Consider the following 14,788-nt stretch of genomic DNA (forward strand, 5'->3'; position numbering starts at 1 on the left):
AGGAAGGTATCTCTGGGCAGATGGCAGTGAAACTAAGACCAGAGGGGTCCCTCCTGTCTCATGTGCCCCTGACTCTCTGAGACTGCCCCCTCCCAGTTGTCACTGTCCCTCAGCCATTGTCCTGCTCCCACTCGGTGGGGTCTCAGCTTGGCAGCTGTGTGGCTTTTCACGAATCTCAGCCTGTCTCTGCAGCTCAGCTTTCTTCAGTGCAGAGACGAGACTGTGCCCAGCTCACATTGGCACAGGGGCCCCACATAATTGGTTCTCTGCCCAAGGGGACCTCTCACCTTGGTTCAGCTGGATTTGGGGACAGGCAGAGCAAAAATGCCATAGGCAGGAAAGCTGGCATCTCAGGAGCCCAGCTGGCTTCTCCTGAGGCACCCGGGGGAGCCAGTCCCTTGGGATTGGGTTGTTTTCTGGGGAGAGGGCATGGGCTGGAGCAGGGGGCACCACTCTTAAGCAGGCTTGCAGTGAGGTTTGAGGAGCTGAGACACTGTCCCGGCCTCTGGGAGGGCAGCTCTGGCCTGAGGCCCAGAGGGGCGGGGCAGGAGGTCAGCAGCCAAGGGGGTGGGGGTGGGGGTGGGGGCGGTACTTGGCCCTCGCTCTGGACACAATGTCCTGGACTGCTCCACGGCTTGGCTGGCTGACAGGGAACAGTGGCTGGCAGCGCGTATGGGCAGCCGGCCGACTAGGGGGGAGAGCAGCCTGCCTGAGCAAAGGATTTGTTCCTACAACCTGTCCTGCCACCTTGGACAAGGAGAGGACCAGCTTGTCTGGGAGGGCAGCAGGGGACCTGGCACTCTTTGGGGACCTTCACAATCCCTCCCTACCTTGTGCCTTAGTTTCCCCAAACCACCACCAATTGCCATCACTTGAGCTAAGTTCTGCAAGAGGACAGAAGCCTGCCAATGCTGGCCCTGCCCCTTCCTGCTGTGACCTTGGGCAGGTCACAACCTCTCTGAAACTCAGATCTTCACCTGAAAAATGGCGTTTGTTTCTTTGGCCTTGAATGCATGGAAAGCATTTAGTATAGTTACCCTCCTGGATGAAATGTTTAATAGAATAGTTTGCTATAATTACCACATTAATAAGCAACAGTAACAATGATTGTGTATTGCTGACCCCATGTGCCAGCGTTATTTACATTGTCCTAAATCCCCACCAGAGGCAAGTTTTATCAGCCTCACTTTATAGGTGAGGGAACTGAGCTCCAAGAAGCAAAGTGACACAGTTGCTATTGGCGGGGAGTGGCTCCCCCACTGGAAACCCAGCCTCCCCTGTAGGCAAAAGGGTAAGGGGCTGATAGGTGGACCCTGGGGGTTCTTTTAGGCTGACCGGAACCAGGGAGGGCTGAGGGGGTTCTAGGAACTCAGCAGCTGAACCCAGAGACCTCTAGCTTCCTATAGGACACTCCTGGAAGGGTCCAAATGAGATCCAGATACCTGAGCCAGGGTGCCCAGCAAGCACTCAGGGCAGGTGAGGGAGGGGTGCATTCATTCACTCAGCAAATAGTGACTGAGGGGAAATACAGTTTAGTGCTGCTGCACATGGCCTCTGGAGCCCGAATGCCAGACCTTGGACTCAGACACTGTCACTTGTGAGGTGTGTGGCCTGGAGGTAGGGTGACTCCCAGTTTTCCCACTGAAAGTGCTGCGTCACAGGAAATCCTCAGTCCTGGGCAAACCAGGGCAGTTGGTCACCCCACCTAGAGGAGTTACTCCACTTCTTAGTTCCTCAACTGTAAAAGGACACCAGTTCACCTCAGATTGCCATTTGGAGGCAAAACCTGCATAAAGCTGGGGGCTCCCAGTCCAGGCCTGGTAAGTATGAGCAGGGATGGCGGCACTGATCTCCTTCTGGCAGAGGCCCAGCAGGAAGGGATAGAGGGAGCTGGGATTATCCCCATTTTGCAGATGCAGAGACTGAGGCTCCTATGGTCTCAGCAGTATGGAGGCCTGGGCAGATGCCTCCCGTGAGACCATGGGTGGCACTGCAGGTGACCTCCAGGTGCTTGTCTTATGCTGCACTGCCCACAGGACCAGTCCCATAGGACCAACTCCACCAGACCACAGGGCAGGCCTGCATCATGTGCTCCCTGGGCAAAGGCCAAGGTCCACAGGGAGCTGACTGGCCCAGCAGGGCACCACCTACCAGCCCAGAACCAGGCCCAGGACCTGCACTGTGTCAGGTCCTGCAAGGCGTGAGGGAGTTTGGCAAGGTCCGTACAATTTCCTTTCTAAGTACTCAGCAGGTGGTGACACAACTGGGCTCTTCCCTACAACACTAGAAGGAGGACCCATCACAGCCCCATGTAATAGGTGGGGACACTGAGACTCAGAGAGGCCAAGTTTACCCAGGGTCACTCAGAGGGTAGGTTGAGGAACCAGTCACCACTACTGGGCTTCAACACCTGTTGTTAAAATTCAAGAGATCTGCTGGCTCAGACACAGGGGGTGGCAGAACAGTTGTGGTGGGCTCCCCAATGAGGGACCTCCAGAGCCCCCAAGTAGGGGCTAAGAAGGGAACTTTGGTACTGAGTAAATAGCCCTGGCCCTAGGTGCAGCTGGTGCTGCATCGCTGTCTGGGCTCCCCTGGAAACCCAAGAATCCTAGCGAGTGCTGTCACCCCCATCCCCGTGGCCACCCTCTCGCTAGATGGCGGCCTCAGTTTCCCTTTGGGCGCTAAGCACAAGAGGAGGGTGCTGAGCCAGGCAGGGCCACCCAAAGGTGGGGGCTCAGCCTCTCCTCTCCCCACCCCCTTCCGCAGCGGAGGCTAGGGGGAAGGAGAGGGGTTACGTAACGGTCGGCGCGAGGGGCGGGGCGTCAGCGCCCGGATAGGGAGAGAACCAATGGGGGCGCCCCTCTAGGAATAGCCGGGCTGTTCCGTCCTCGCAACACAAAGCAGCCCCCCTCCGCTCCCATCGGGCTCGCGGGAGGCGGAGGGGGCGGGCGGATTTAAGCGGAGAGCGGGGCTCGGCGTGGTCTGAGCGGAGTCGCCGCGGCCCACGCTGGGCGGGGTTCCTCCCTGCCCCCAGCTCCTCGCCGGCTCCCGGGCCGGACTTCCCGTGGCTCTCTTGCCAGGTGTCACACCTCCCGCTTCGGGCCCAGCTAGGAGCAGCCTAGCCTGCAGCGCTGCGGCCCCGCCTTGAGGCCCTGAGCCCCTTCCTCTTCCTCTAAGGTCACCGAGGACCCTAGGGAGCTCCGGGCCCGCGCCGCCCCTTCCTGCCGGAGCGCCTCTGCCTCCCCCGCTCCCCGGCGGCGGTTCCTGTCTCTCGGCTCGCACTTACTTCATCTGGCCTGGCCTCACGGTTATTTATATCAGCGTCTGTCTCCCAGCAGACAGCCCTGAGGCCTGAACGCACACCTCTACGCAGCAGATGCGGGGAGGGGCAGGGGGCCCCACATTCGGCCCTTGGCCTGAAGAAGCCCCTTGTCTAGGCCTTGCTCACTTCACTACTGCGAAAGGAGGAAGGATGCAGGCAGCTACCAACTGAGATCATAGCCGGCCCCCAGTCCCACCAGGACTGCCCTGGCTCTCCCTCCCTGCCCCTCCCTGGTCAGAGCATCCTCTTGGGCAAATATGTTGCCCCCCAACAGGAGGCTCCTAAAGCAGGATGTGGTCACTGGGAGGCTGCTGCACAAAGCTGACTCCGGGGTTCCACACCAGGCCCCTATGCGTGGGCCTCCGGGGATGAGGCCTGGACTTTGCACTTGAAACAGGCTCCTCACGGGAATCCTGGGCTTTCTAAGGTTTGGGAGCCGTTCTGTGGCTGCCTTTGGGATGAGCAAGCAGGTGGCCGGACAGAGGGAGGCAAGCTGGAACTACTGCTTTGATTTGATGGGGTGGGATGGAAAAGCAGGCAGAGGGGAGAGGTTAGCGCAAAGCAAGTGAGGGCCTGGGGGAGAGTAGATGGGGGGGCTTGGCCAGTGATAGAACGTCTGAATTGTAGCCCCGGAGCAACACCCTCACCCTCAAGGTAAAGCCCTTTCATGCCTACTCAGGGATGCAGTAGATCGCACCATTCTCCAGCACCCTGCAAAGTGGGCCTTGGCCCCACCTCACAAGGCTCACAGAGGGGATGTGACTTGGACAAAGTCCATGGCGAGAAAGGAGCAGGATCAGGACCCAACTTCATTCCTTCATACATTAGCTAGACACTGGGCATGGAGAGAGATATACCATATAATTCCTGCCTCCAAAGAATTGTGGGTCCAGGAAAAGAGGCGGGCAGCAAACAACAATGACAATCACAGGCATTATCATGGTGGTAGTCTGAGAAGCTGAATTACGAAAGATGCATAGGAGTTTCCCAAGAAGATACAGGAGGGGCATTCCAACCAGTGGGAACAGTTTGTTCAACTGCTCAGAGGCCTGAAATAGCAATCGCTGTAGGGATGTGAGTATTTTGGTGAGGCTGAGGCTTAGCGTATGTCATGAACGTGGTGAGAGATGAGGCTGGTGTGCAGGGACAGCCTTGGCCAGGCCAGGAGGGCAGACTTTGTCCTAAGTGCATGGGGAGCACTGAGCCCCTGGAGGAGGAGGAGGGATAGGAGGGAGGCTGAATGAATGGGTACCCCAACAGCAGAGGTGGCAGGGCCTGGCTGGGAGGCCTGGAATTGGTGATTTTGTGTCCCTGGGTCTCAGTTTTCTGGTGATAGCACTGGTCCCTGCCAGTCCCTCCTCAGTGTCAGAGTGAGGAGCAGAGGTGATGGGGGGGAGAAGGGGGCGCGGCAGCAGGAGGAGCTTGTTTGGACCAATGTTGACCACAGTGCTAGCCATTTATTTACTCATTTGGTGCCTCCCTCCTGCCCTCCATCCAGGTGAGCTTTCTCCCCAAATGGTCCCCCACCGAATACCCACCAGGCTTCAGAAACCACTTGAAAACCAACACTGCTGGCTTCAAGTTCCAGAGCTGCCAAGCCTCTCCAACTAGGGGCCTCAGGCAAGACACAAGCTCCCTGAGTCCGTTTTCTCTGGTGCAAAATGGGAAATGTTGGGGGAGGAGGGACCCCCCCCCTGCAGGCCTTCTGGCCCAGGACAACCCTGGCTGGCTCTCCCCAAACACAAACAGCTCCCAGGTGCAGAAAGGGCAGATCAGGACCCCTCCCCCGCCATGTCCCCTCTGCCATCCCCAGCCCCTGCCAGGGACATCCTGTGCCCCAGGGTGATGTCACTAGGCCCTGGAAATACTGGCTGGCTGTAGCTGACAGCACTCAGGATTTATTTTTAAACTCTCAGGACTTGGGCACCTCCCTGCCCTCTTCCCTCTCCCCCCCACCTCATCCTGCTTGCCCTGTCTCCCACATCCCAGGTGAGTCCCCAGGCCAGTCCCTGAAGGTTCTCTCCACACACACTCTTTTGCCTAACCCACACTGACCAGGCTTCTGAGGGCCGTGGGGAGCCAGGCCATTGGCCACGTGGCTCCCATCACCAATCCAGACCTGCAGATGGGCCCCTGGAGGTGGACTCCAGCCTCCTGTGCCTCCTGAAGCCCAAAGAGGGCAACAGACTTGCCCAGGGTCCCACAGCCAGGGCTGGGGGTCATCAGATGGGCTCTGCAGACACCTGAACCCCCTGGCTAGGCCTTGGAGCTGTCACTAAAGCTTATTTGAATTCATTTTTCAAAAACAGCTTTGTGCCTGCATGCCTCAAGGTTTTTTGATGCCGTGCAGCTCAGATAAGCTGCAGAAAGAAAGTGGGTGCCCTCACCCACACCCTGGACCAGGCGTGTGTCCATCACAATAGTCACACACCCTCTCAAGTGACTTTATAGACTAAGGACCTGTCAGCATCCTGAGCTTAAAATTTATTCTGATGAAACACCCCTTTTATCAGTTTCAGATGTTGGCCTTCTAGAGAAGATTGTGGCTGAAAATGAGGTTCTCCTGGAAAAATCCATTTGAAAATGGCAGCCTTGACTCTTCTAGCCTCACAGTTGTCCTGGGAGGCCGGGCAACGACCAGAATCTTCTTTCAAATGGGGAACGGAAGGCGCAAAGGGAAAGAGTGACTTGTGCAGTGCCTGGGATCCAGGATCCAGGGTGCTCTGGCCTCCAGCCCTATGAGAGGTGAGATTGACCCACCTTGCCCAGCCCAGCCCAGCCTAGAGTTGGTGGTCTAAGACACCCTCACTGCCCATAGCACGCAGTGAGGACAAGCCCTTAAAATCTCCTTTTTTTTTTTTTTCTTGAAAGATTTTATTGGGGAAGGGGAATAGGACTTTATTGGGGAACAGTGTGTACTTCCAGGACTTTTTCCAAGTCAAGTTGTTGTCCTTTCAATCTTGGTTGTGTAGGGCGCTGTTCAGCTCCAGGTCCAGTTGCCATTGTCAGTTGCAGGGGGCACAGCCCACCATCCCTTGTGGGAGTTGAACTGGCAACCTTGTGGTTGAGAGGATGAGCCAACTGAGACATCCGGGAGCTCAGCGGCAGCTCAGCTCAAGGTACCATGTTCAATCTTAGTTGCAGGGGGCAGAGCCCACCATCCCTTGTGGGATTTGAGGAGTCGAACCGGCAACCTTGTGGTTAAGAGCCCACTGGCCCATGTGGGAATCGAACTGGCAGCCTTTGGCGTTAGGAGCATGGAGCTCCATCGGGCCGGCTCCAAATCTCCATTTCTTGACAGTTCCCTTCAGTGCAACACAGACTCTGGACCCAGATAGACTCAGTTTAAAACCTGCCTGAGGCATTTCTTGGCTGTGTGAGCTTGGGTGAGTCACTTCACCTCTCTGTGCCTCCATTTCTTCACCTGTCAAATGGGGATAATGATAGGATGCAGTTCACATGGAGGGAGGGTTGTGGGAAAGACTGCTTGAGAAACTGCCTGAAAAGCACTTACCATAGCACAAGGCTGGACACTTCCGTGAGCAGTCAACCCCTGGTAGATTTTATCATCATCATTATTATCCCTAAGCAAGCACTCACTAACTCTTAACCCTGACAGCTCTGCTCTAGGTCCTGGGAATCAGATATGGCCTCTGTCCCCAAGTGGCTCAGAAGTCCAGAGATAGAAGGGGCAACATTGAAGGAAAGGCCACTTCTGATGGGGAATCTGGGAGGGTCTCTAGGAAGAAGTGGTCTTGAAGCTGGGCCTGAAAGGATGGCCTCTTCAGGCAGTGTCTGGGCAGGGCCTTCAGGAGTTGGGAGGTAGCCAGCTCCGTCAGTCTGAGATAGAGGTGCAGAGAAAACCTCCAGGCTAGACAGGGGTGGGTGTGTGGGGATAGGCTGGAATCCACGCAGGAACCTCAAACATCAGCAGTCCCCTCTCTACTCCGCACGCAGTCATTTGAGCCAAAAGAGCAAGAGCCAGGTGGCTGGGCAGATGGCTTATTACCAGGAGGCTAAGAACCAAGGAAGAGGGAGCCTGGGCCCCACTTCCTGTTCCCACATGCCAGTTGTGTCAGCAGAAAGTCCACCCAAGCTGGGTTCCAATCCCACTTACTGGGTGATCTCAGCCAAGTCACTTCATCATTCTGAACCTCAATTTTCTCCTCTGTAAAATGGGTATAAAGATATCTTAAAGGGCTGTTGTGAGTATGTAATGAACAGGTATATAAAACTTCCGGCACACAGTAAGTACTTAATAATTATATCTTGTGAGAAGGGAAAGAACCAGGCTGACTCGCCATGGGAGAAAGTGGGGAGGCTGGGGACTGGGCCCCTCCAACTTAGTCCCTGGCCCCTTGATCCTCAGGAAGTCCAAGCCTCTGTGACTGGGCTGGTAGGAGTGAGAATGATGCTGTGCCCCTTAGGGAGGGAGGGCCAGGGGGGTCAGAAAGCAAATGAATGCAAATCAGGAAGCACAGGGTGCTCTGGAGGAGGAATGAAGAGAGAAGGTCCAGCTATCAGGTGCTGGGGGGATGGAACAGAAGTGGGGAGTCCCAGGGCATCTCCCCAGGCACTGACTGAGCAAGTGTCCCAGTCCCTGAGGGCTCCCCTTCCCTGGAATCTCCGATCCTCCTCTGCCAAAGTGAGAGGCAGCTTATCCTCACCCATGGGCTCCCAGGTGTGGACACACAGACACATTTGCATACACACACACACTCAAACACCAAGGTACACACACATATGTACACACACGCATACCCAGGGACACTCACAGACACATACACTTCAAGTCATAGGCTCAAGGGCAGGGGAGGCCCTAGGGATTTCCCGTTTGATGGAGCAGGAGGCTGAGGCCCCAGAGGGCTGTTGGTTTCCTGTACACCTGCTTTTTCTCCAAACCCATACACTGCCCACTTGCACACACCACCCACCAATGGGATGCCCCCCCCACCCCCTGCAGAAAAAATCCTCAGCTTCATTCTGACAGAGCGGCCACAAGGGGTTTCAGTTCTTGCTCACATTTTTATCCCCTGTTGACAGATGAGGAAGCAGAGGCTCAGTGCCAGGACAGGGCTTGTCAAAGGCGTGCTGAGGACGAGAGGAGGTGGGATGCAAACCCGGGCTCAGTGCACAGACTCCAAGTCTCAGGCCTTCCAGAGCCCTTCAGCCCAGGCCCCTCCACCCCCACCCTCTTGTGCCTACACGGTCACTCCCTCCTCAGCAAAGCTCAGGAGTACAGGCCATGGAGGCAGCCAGCACTCCCTTCCTCCCAGGCTTCTGTAGATACCCCGGGCCCTGTCCGCCAGTAGCCACTGGGGGGTATGCAGGGTGGGGGCGAGTCAGCTGATGCCCCACAGCACCGCCTGGCACAGCGGGTGGGGTGGGCGGGGAGCCGGGGAGGGAGGCTTTGCTGAGAGGACAAATCTGGAGGCTGGACCTGAGGTCACTGCCCAAAGATGTATCTGCAGTGCCACCTGGTGGTGAGTTGGTATTCCTGTCACACTGGCCCTGGTCCTTTCCTCTGTCCCTGAGAGTTCGGCAGACATTTAGTGAGCAGCTACTATGTGCCAAGCACTGGATAGGCCAGGCACTGAGAATGGGACTAGGTTGAGAAGATCTGGGGGACATCACTCCAGGCAGATGGAACAGCAAGTGCAGCAGCTGAGGCAGGAAGGAGTTGGGTGTGACCCTGGAGGGGCAAAGTGGTCAATGTGGCTAGAGCCGGTGCTGGGTGCAGGGATGGCGAGGGAGGGGGAAGTAGACTGGGTCAGAGGCCACGTCTCATAGGGCTTTATAGCCTGCGGTGAGGACTTTGGATGTATTTCTGAGTGTGGTGGGGACCATGAGATGTGATGGATGGTTTAAAGCAGGGGTGTCCAAACTGCAGCCCGCGGGCCAACTGCAATCCATTTTTAATTGGCCTGCAGCAAATTCCAAAAATATATTTAGTTTACTTAAATACACCAGGTGAGGCAATACGTACTTCACCTCGAGTGAGTGGCCCAGCTGTTTGTGTATTTTACCGCATATGGCCCTTGGTGAAAAACGTTGAAAAAAGTTTGGACACCCCTAGTTTAAAGACTGCTGTGAGATATATATGGTGATGGAAGGAGAACTGACTCTGGGTGGTGAACACACAATGGGATTTATAGATGATGTAATACAGAATTGTACACCTGAAATCTATGTAATTTTACTAACAATTGTCACCGCAATAAATTAAAAAAAAAAAAGAAGATAGTGGCATAAAAAAAAAAAAAAGACTGCTGTGAGGCTAGACAGCGGGTGAAAACAGGAAATCAGGAGGATGCCACGGTAACCCAGGCAGGACATGACGGTGGCTGAGACATCAGGGGGTGGCTGTGGGGTGGGAAGCAGTGGCTGGATTCTAGAACTGACAGGATTTGCAGATGGAGTGGATGGGGCTGTGAGATAAAGCAGGGATTCAAGGATAAGCCCAAGGCTTTGGTCAGAGCACCTGAGGAATGGTGGTGCCCTTTATTTTGAAGGGAAGACGGAGGAGAGCAGGTCTGGGGAGACCAGGAGCCTCTCGGCAGGTTAAGATGGAGATGCCTGTGAGGTGTCCAAGTGTAGGTGCCGGATAGGCGGTGGGTATAGGAGTCTGGAGCTGAGGGGAGAGGATGGCGCTGGACATACGCATGTAGGTGCGCGTGCGCTGAGGCTGGGTGAAGCACCCGGGGAACAGGGCATCAGGACAGAGCCCCGGGCCTCTGCCGTGAACAGCTCTGGGAGACTGGGAGGGAGAATATGGAGCCTGGTGGAGAGTTTCAAGAGGCAGGAGTGAGCATGAGGGTCAAACTCTGCTCAGAGGTGGAGAAAGATGAATTTGAACATCGACCCAAGTTGATTTGCCGACGCCAAGGTAGTCATCCGTGGCCTTGAGAAGGGGGCTTCGGTGGAGGGGGAAAGTCTGACTGTATGAAAAGTGGAAGCTGCGAGTGTAGACCTCCCTTCTGAGTTTCACTATAAAGCAAGCAGAAGGTGGTGATGTCTGGAGGGCGATGGGGGCCCAGGAGGTTTGGTGTTTACTTTTTAGGATGGAAGCTTTTACAGCATGTCTGTGGGATGCCCAGATGATGTCGTGGAGGGAGGGATTAAAGGCATAGGAGACAGAATTGCAGGGGCAGAGTCCTTTTGCATGCGAGTGGGGACAGGACGGGTGCCCGTGGGGAGGGACCGGGTTATTGAGGGCAGGGACACTTCGCCCCTAGTAACAGGAGGTAAGGCAGAATGGTATGTGGCTGAGAGGGAGGGCCCTGGAGTTGGGCTGCCTGGGTCCAAATCCTGGCTCTACCACTCACAGCTGTGGGGTTAGAACAAGTCATTCCTGCTCTCCGACCTGGCAGGTGTGGCTACTTGCTCCGTCAGGCACTATTCTAATCGTTCCATGTGTTTTAGCTCTTTGGACCCTCCCTCAAATGTGAGGAAGGTCTTGGCCTGGCTGAGGGCCTGAAGAAGGTGTGGGTCATGCAGCAGGGGCAACTTGTCCCCAAGAGCATTGGTGGAGCTGGTGGAGGTGACAGTTGACTGGGACCTGGAGGGATGACTAGGAATTTGTGAGGCAGAGAAGAGAGGAAGGGAAGGATGGGTTTGCCCAAGCGCAAAGGTGTGGGGACAGAGTCCGAGAGAGCAGTTTCCAGGCTTGACCTCACGTGGAAAGGTGCTGGCTCTGGTAATAGATGGCCATCAGCTGTGATTAGTTGGCCATCAGCTGTGACTAGTTGGCCATCAGCTGTTACTAGTTAGCCATTGGCCACTGATAAAACTGCCGTGTCTGAGCTAGCAGGGACGGATTGCAGTTAGCATGGGGGATTGCAGTTAGCAAGTGAGGTTGTTGGCAGAGACGTGGACAGCGGATTGCAGATCGTGTGGCTCCTGTTCTGTGTGTCTCCAATGCAGCCGCCAGCGAGAATATAGTGGTATGACTTCCCTACCTGTGGCTCGGTTGTTCCTTTTCAGCCTCACCATATCCTGCGCTCTAGTGCTGGGAGCAGGAGCTGAGACCCCGCCTGACAACGTGGTGGTGTTTCCAAGTCTGAACCTCAGTACTGACATCCACACTTCCAGTCCTCTTGGGCAGATGGGGAAACGGGGGCCCAGAGCAAGGACGGGCCCAGAGAGTCATTGGTGGGCTGGCCACTGGCTCCTGGCTCAGGACACCCCAGCTTTGGGCGCCTCCACTTGCTCTGGTCACACTAGGGGCCTCAGCAAGGCTGCAGGGTTGGATTTTAGGGTGATTTGAGCTCAGTCCAGCAGCTTCTCAGACAGTCCTGGGATCAAAGCAGTCCTGGACTCAGACCCCACGAGAACAGCCATGTTCCTCAGCCCTGGCGGGCCCTGCTGACTCCCAGTTCCATCCCCTGCCTCCACCTACTTCATACCCCCAGCCAGGCCTCCTAATGGTGGAATTGCAGGCATTAGTAAGTCTCTGGGGAAGGTGATTTGTCTGTGATGTGGGGGAAGGGTGAGGCAAGGCACCTTTCATCACGTTCTGGGTCCCATGTCCCATCCCTTGCAATTTACAAGGGGCCTCTATTCAGCATTGCATGTGAACCTCATAGTAACCCTGACGAGTGGGCAGAAGAGGGATTCTGATCCCCATGGCACTAATGAAGAATAAGGGGCTCAGAGAGGGATGTGGCTTACAGAGGTCACACAGCAAATTGGAGATGAGGCCTGATTTCTGGTTCCATGTGAGCCTAGGTTTCTGTGAATAGCTCATGGTCCAGTAGGAGCAGCCAGTGTCCTCTGTGAGTGAAGGGCCACCCAGATTTGGTGTGATTCTAGAGAGATGATAAGTGTGGAGAAGCAGGATCCCTTAGCCCAAGTCTCATTTTGCTGTGTGACCTTGGGTAGCTCCTTTCCCTCTCTGGGTCTCTTTCCCACCCATTCAGGGAAACCTGGATATGATAACTTCTAAGGTCCTTGTTGGCCAAAGCCTCTGACCCTGGCCTCCAGGAGGAGAGGATGTGCCATGAGGGAGTGAGAGAGACAGACGGGTCCATGGGTGGTGGAGACCAAAGGAGAGGTTGGAAGGAGGGTAGGATAGAGAAGTAGTGTGGCCTTGGGGAAGTCATTTCCCCTCTGAACCTGTTTCCATATTTGCCAAATGTGGTCACCATGAAGGTCCTGGCGCAGCATGTGGGACAAATGTCAGTCTTTGCCTCTCCCCCCCCCCCCCCCAGTTGGACGTGGCCTCATTGCTGGCCAAGGTGGCGTGGGAGCACATGGAAGATATCAGACCAGGCCTTGGTCTGGCTGCTTTGGCTGGCTGACCTCTGCTGGCCCAAGGAAGGTGGAAGGTGAGGACCCTTCCAGCGTGGACAGGCCCAGGTAGCACCAGCCACTCGGTCAGGAGATCACTGAGATGGCAGCAGGAGCTTGGGCCTAGGCGCCGCCAGGCCTGGGTTGGAATCTCAGCTCTCATACGTAGCAGCTGTGAGATCTTGGGCAAGTCATCTAAAACCTCACTGAGCCTCCAGGTCCTCTGTAAAATGGGCATGCCCATCCTCGGCTGCTGTGAGGCGGGGATGATATAAAAGCAGTGAGGAATGGTGCACCCAGCTCAGAGGACCAGCTGAGATCCCTCCCCCCTCTGCTTTCTCTGCAGCTCACATGGGACCAGACCAGGCCTAGAGGCAGCACCAAGGCTCCTTGGCCCTTCTGCCCACCATTACCCCGCATCCGGACTTGGAGTCGGCCTGGAATCCAGGCTGCACCCCCCAGCAGCCAAGGAGCTGCGGGAAGCTGAGCACGGTGCACGGGGCAGCCCCAGCCTCTGCTGACAGTAGGCGGCTCCCACTCCACCGGGTCCAGCCTGTGCAATTGGGAGGGCCTGCTGAAGCGAGAAGCTGTGGAGAATGCAGCGGGAGCTGGCTGGGGGCACCCACTTTGAAACCTGTTCTGATTTCCTTTGCTGCTTACCCCTATCTCTGGCAGGCAGCTTTCCCAGATTAGCTGCTGACGTCAGGAGCTGCCAGCTGGGCCAGCCTGGCACGCGGGAGGTGCATGAGGGCTGTCTGCTAGATGGGGACAGTTAAGGAAGGGGCATGTGTTTAGCTTTGGAAATTTGTCCTCCAGGGAGCTGGGAGATGAGAGGGGGCGCTGCCTTGTGCGAGGTACGCACTCACTGTGTATAGCACTGTAGAGAAACAGCTCGGGCAGATGGAGGAATCCGCCCAAGGTCACACAGCTGCTCTGACTCTGGCTGCATCCCACACCGTCCAGCAGAAACCCCTCCCTGATGGTTGACAGTTGCGAGGCCCAGAGGGCTCATGTCCGTGTAGGTCAGTACGTTGTACCGCATCGCCACAAGGTGCTGAGTACCTGAGGCTGGTGTCCCGTCCACAGGTAAGGATGTAGTAGGTGCTCCAGACACCACACTGGACTGAGGGGGAGGCTGAGCTGGAAGTCTGTAAGCTGTAAGGAGGTGGGAGATGAGACACTGCCCTGATCCCAGGCCGAGAACAGTCTGCCTGCTCTTACTATTCTGGGAATTTCTATTTGAAAATTTGAAACCCACCCTGGGGGTGGATTTTTAGCTTTGTTGCTGTGATTAGGGGCACGTTACTTTGCCTCAATGTTTATCTGCAAAATGGCCATTTAAAAAAGTCCACCTTGCCAGCCTGTCTCCAGACTCCAAATGCATCTCTTCCTCCTTAGAAAACAAAATTCAAAGGGTTCCTGTTCCCACAAGTGACAGGGAGCCCAAGCACCTACGCCACGCAGGTGGGGAGGCAGAACAGAGCTGTCTTGGTTGTAAGAAGGCAGCCCTTCTGGGCTTCGCTGAGGAAACAGGCACCTTGGCCCCATTGGAGGCACCAGAGCACGAAGGGTGAAGACAGGGTGGAGTGGGGAGGAGGGGGACTGCAGCGGGCCCTGGGGAGCCACCCGCATTCCGCCCCTCCCTGGATGAAAGCCCCCAGGAAGCGGGGGCTAGCCCTGAGCAGGGGACCTGGGGATGCCGATGCTGAGTGAAATCAGAAACGCACGCAGGTGCCCTGCAAGTGGCTGCCCCCTTGTGTATAAACTTGTCCTTTAACTGTGAAGGTCTCATGGCCACAGACAGAACATCTGGCAAAAGGAGAAAAGGAAAAGCCCCAGAACCCCACCAAGACCCAACTCTTCCAGTCTTGTTTTTCTTTTTAGAATTGCCATCAAGTGACTAGATGAGCAGTTCCCTGTCTTTCTACCAGTCGTACAACACTTTTGTTTGTTCAGACTGCTTTTAATCTGATACTTGTCCTTCCTCAATCAGCTGTGAGGTAAGCGGGTAGGAATTACTTCCATCTGACAGGTGAGGAACCTGAGGCTCAGTCGGGTTAGGTGACTTGGCCCTCACCCGGCTGGTGATGCAGGGGTGCCAGTGGTAACCTCAGGCTCCTAGGCCAACATCCATACACAGGAAACGCAGGGGTGGGGGTGGGGGCGCACAGAAAAGAC

General features: G+C 55.8%; 1 long non-coding RNA gene across 4 annotated transcripts; it reads left to right on the forward strand.

Annotated features, from left to right (window-relative positions):
* The first annotated feature begins 1,639 nt into the window (after positions 1-1,639).
* Positions 1,640-14,565, forward strand: LOC109448793 (uncharacterized). 4 transcript variants are annotated; one of them, XR_012494153.2, is made up of 4 exons: positions 1,640-1,820; positions 4,821-4,942; positions 5,836-6,067; positions 12,957-14,565. It is a non-coding gene; the product is annotated as an uncharacterized LOC109448793 (long non-coding RNA). The 4 variants fall into 4 exon arrangements; XR_012494149.2 differs by lacking the exon at positions 1,640-1,820 and adding an exon at positions 2,883-4,396; XR_012494152.2 differs by lacking the exon at positions 1,640-1,820 and adding an exon at positions 2,884-3,749.
* Positions 14,566-14,788: the final 223 nt, after the last annotated feature.

This window comes from Rhinolophus sinicus, chromosome 1, assembly GCF_057876585.1.
Source record: "Rhinolophus sinicus isolate RSI-liver-muscle chromosome 1, RSI-T2T, whole genome shotgun sequence".
In the NCBI taxonomy this organism is placed as follows: Eukaryota; Metazoa; Chordata; class Mammalia; order Chiroptera; family Rhinolophidae; genus Rhinolophus; species Rhinolophus sinicus.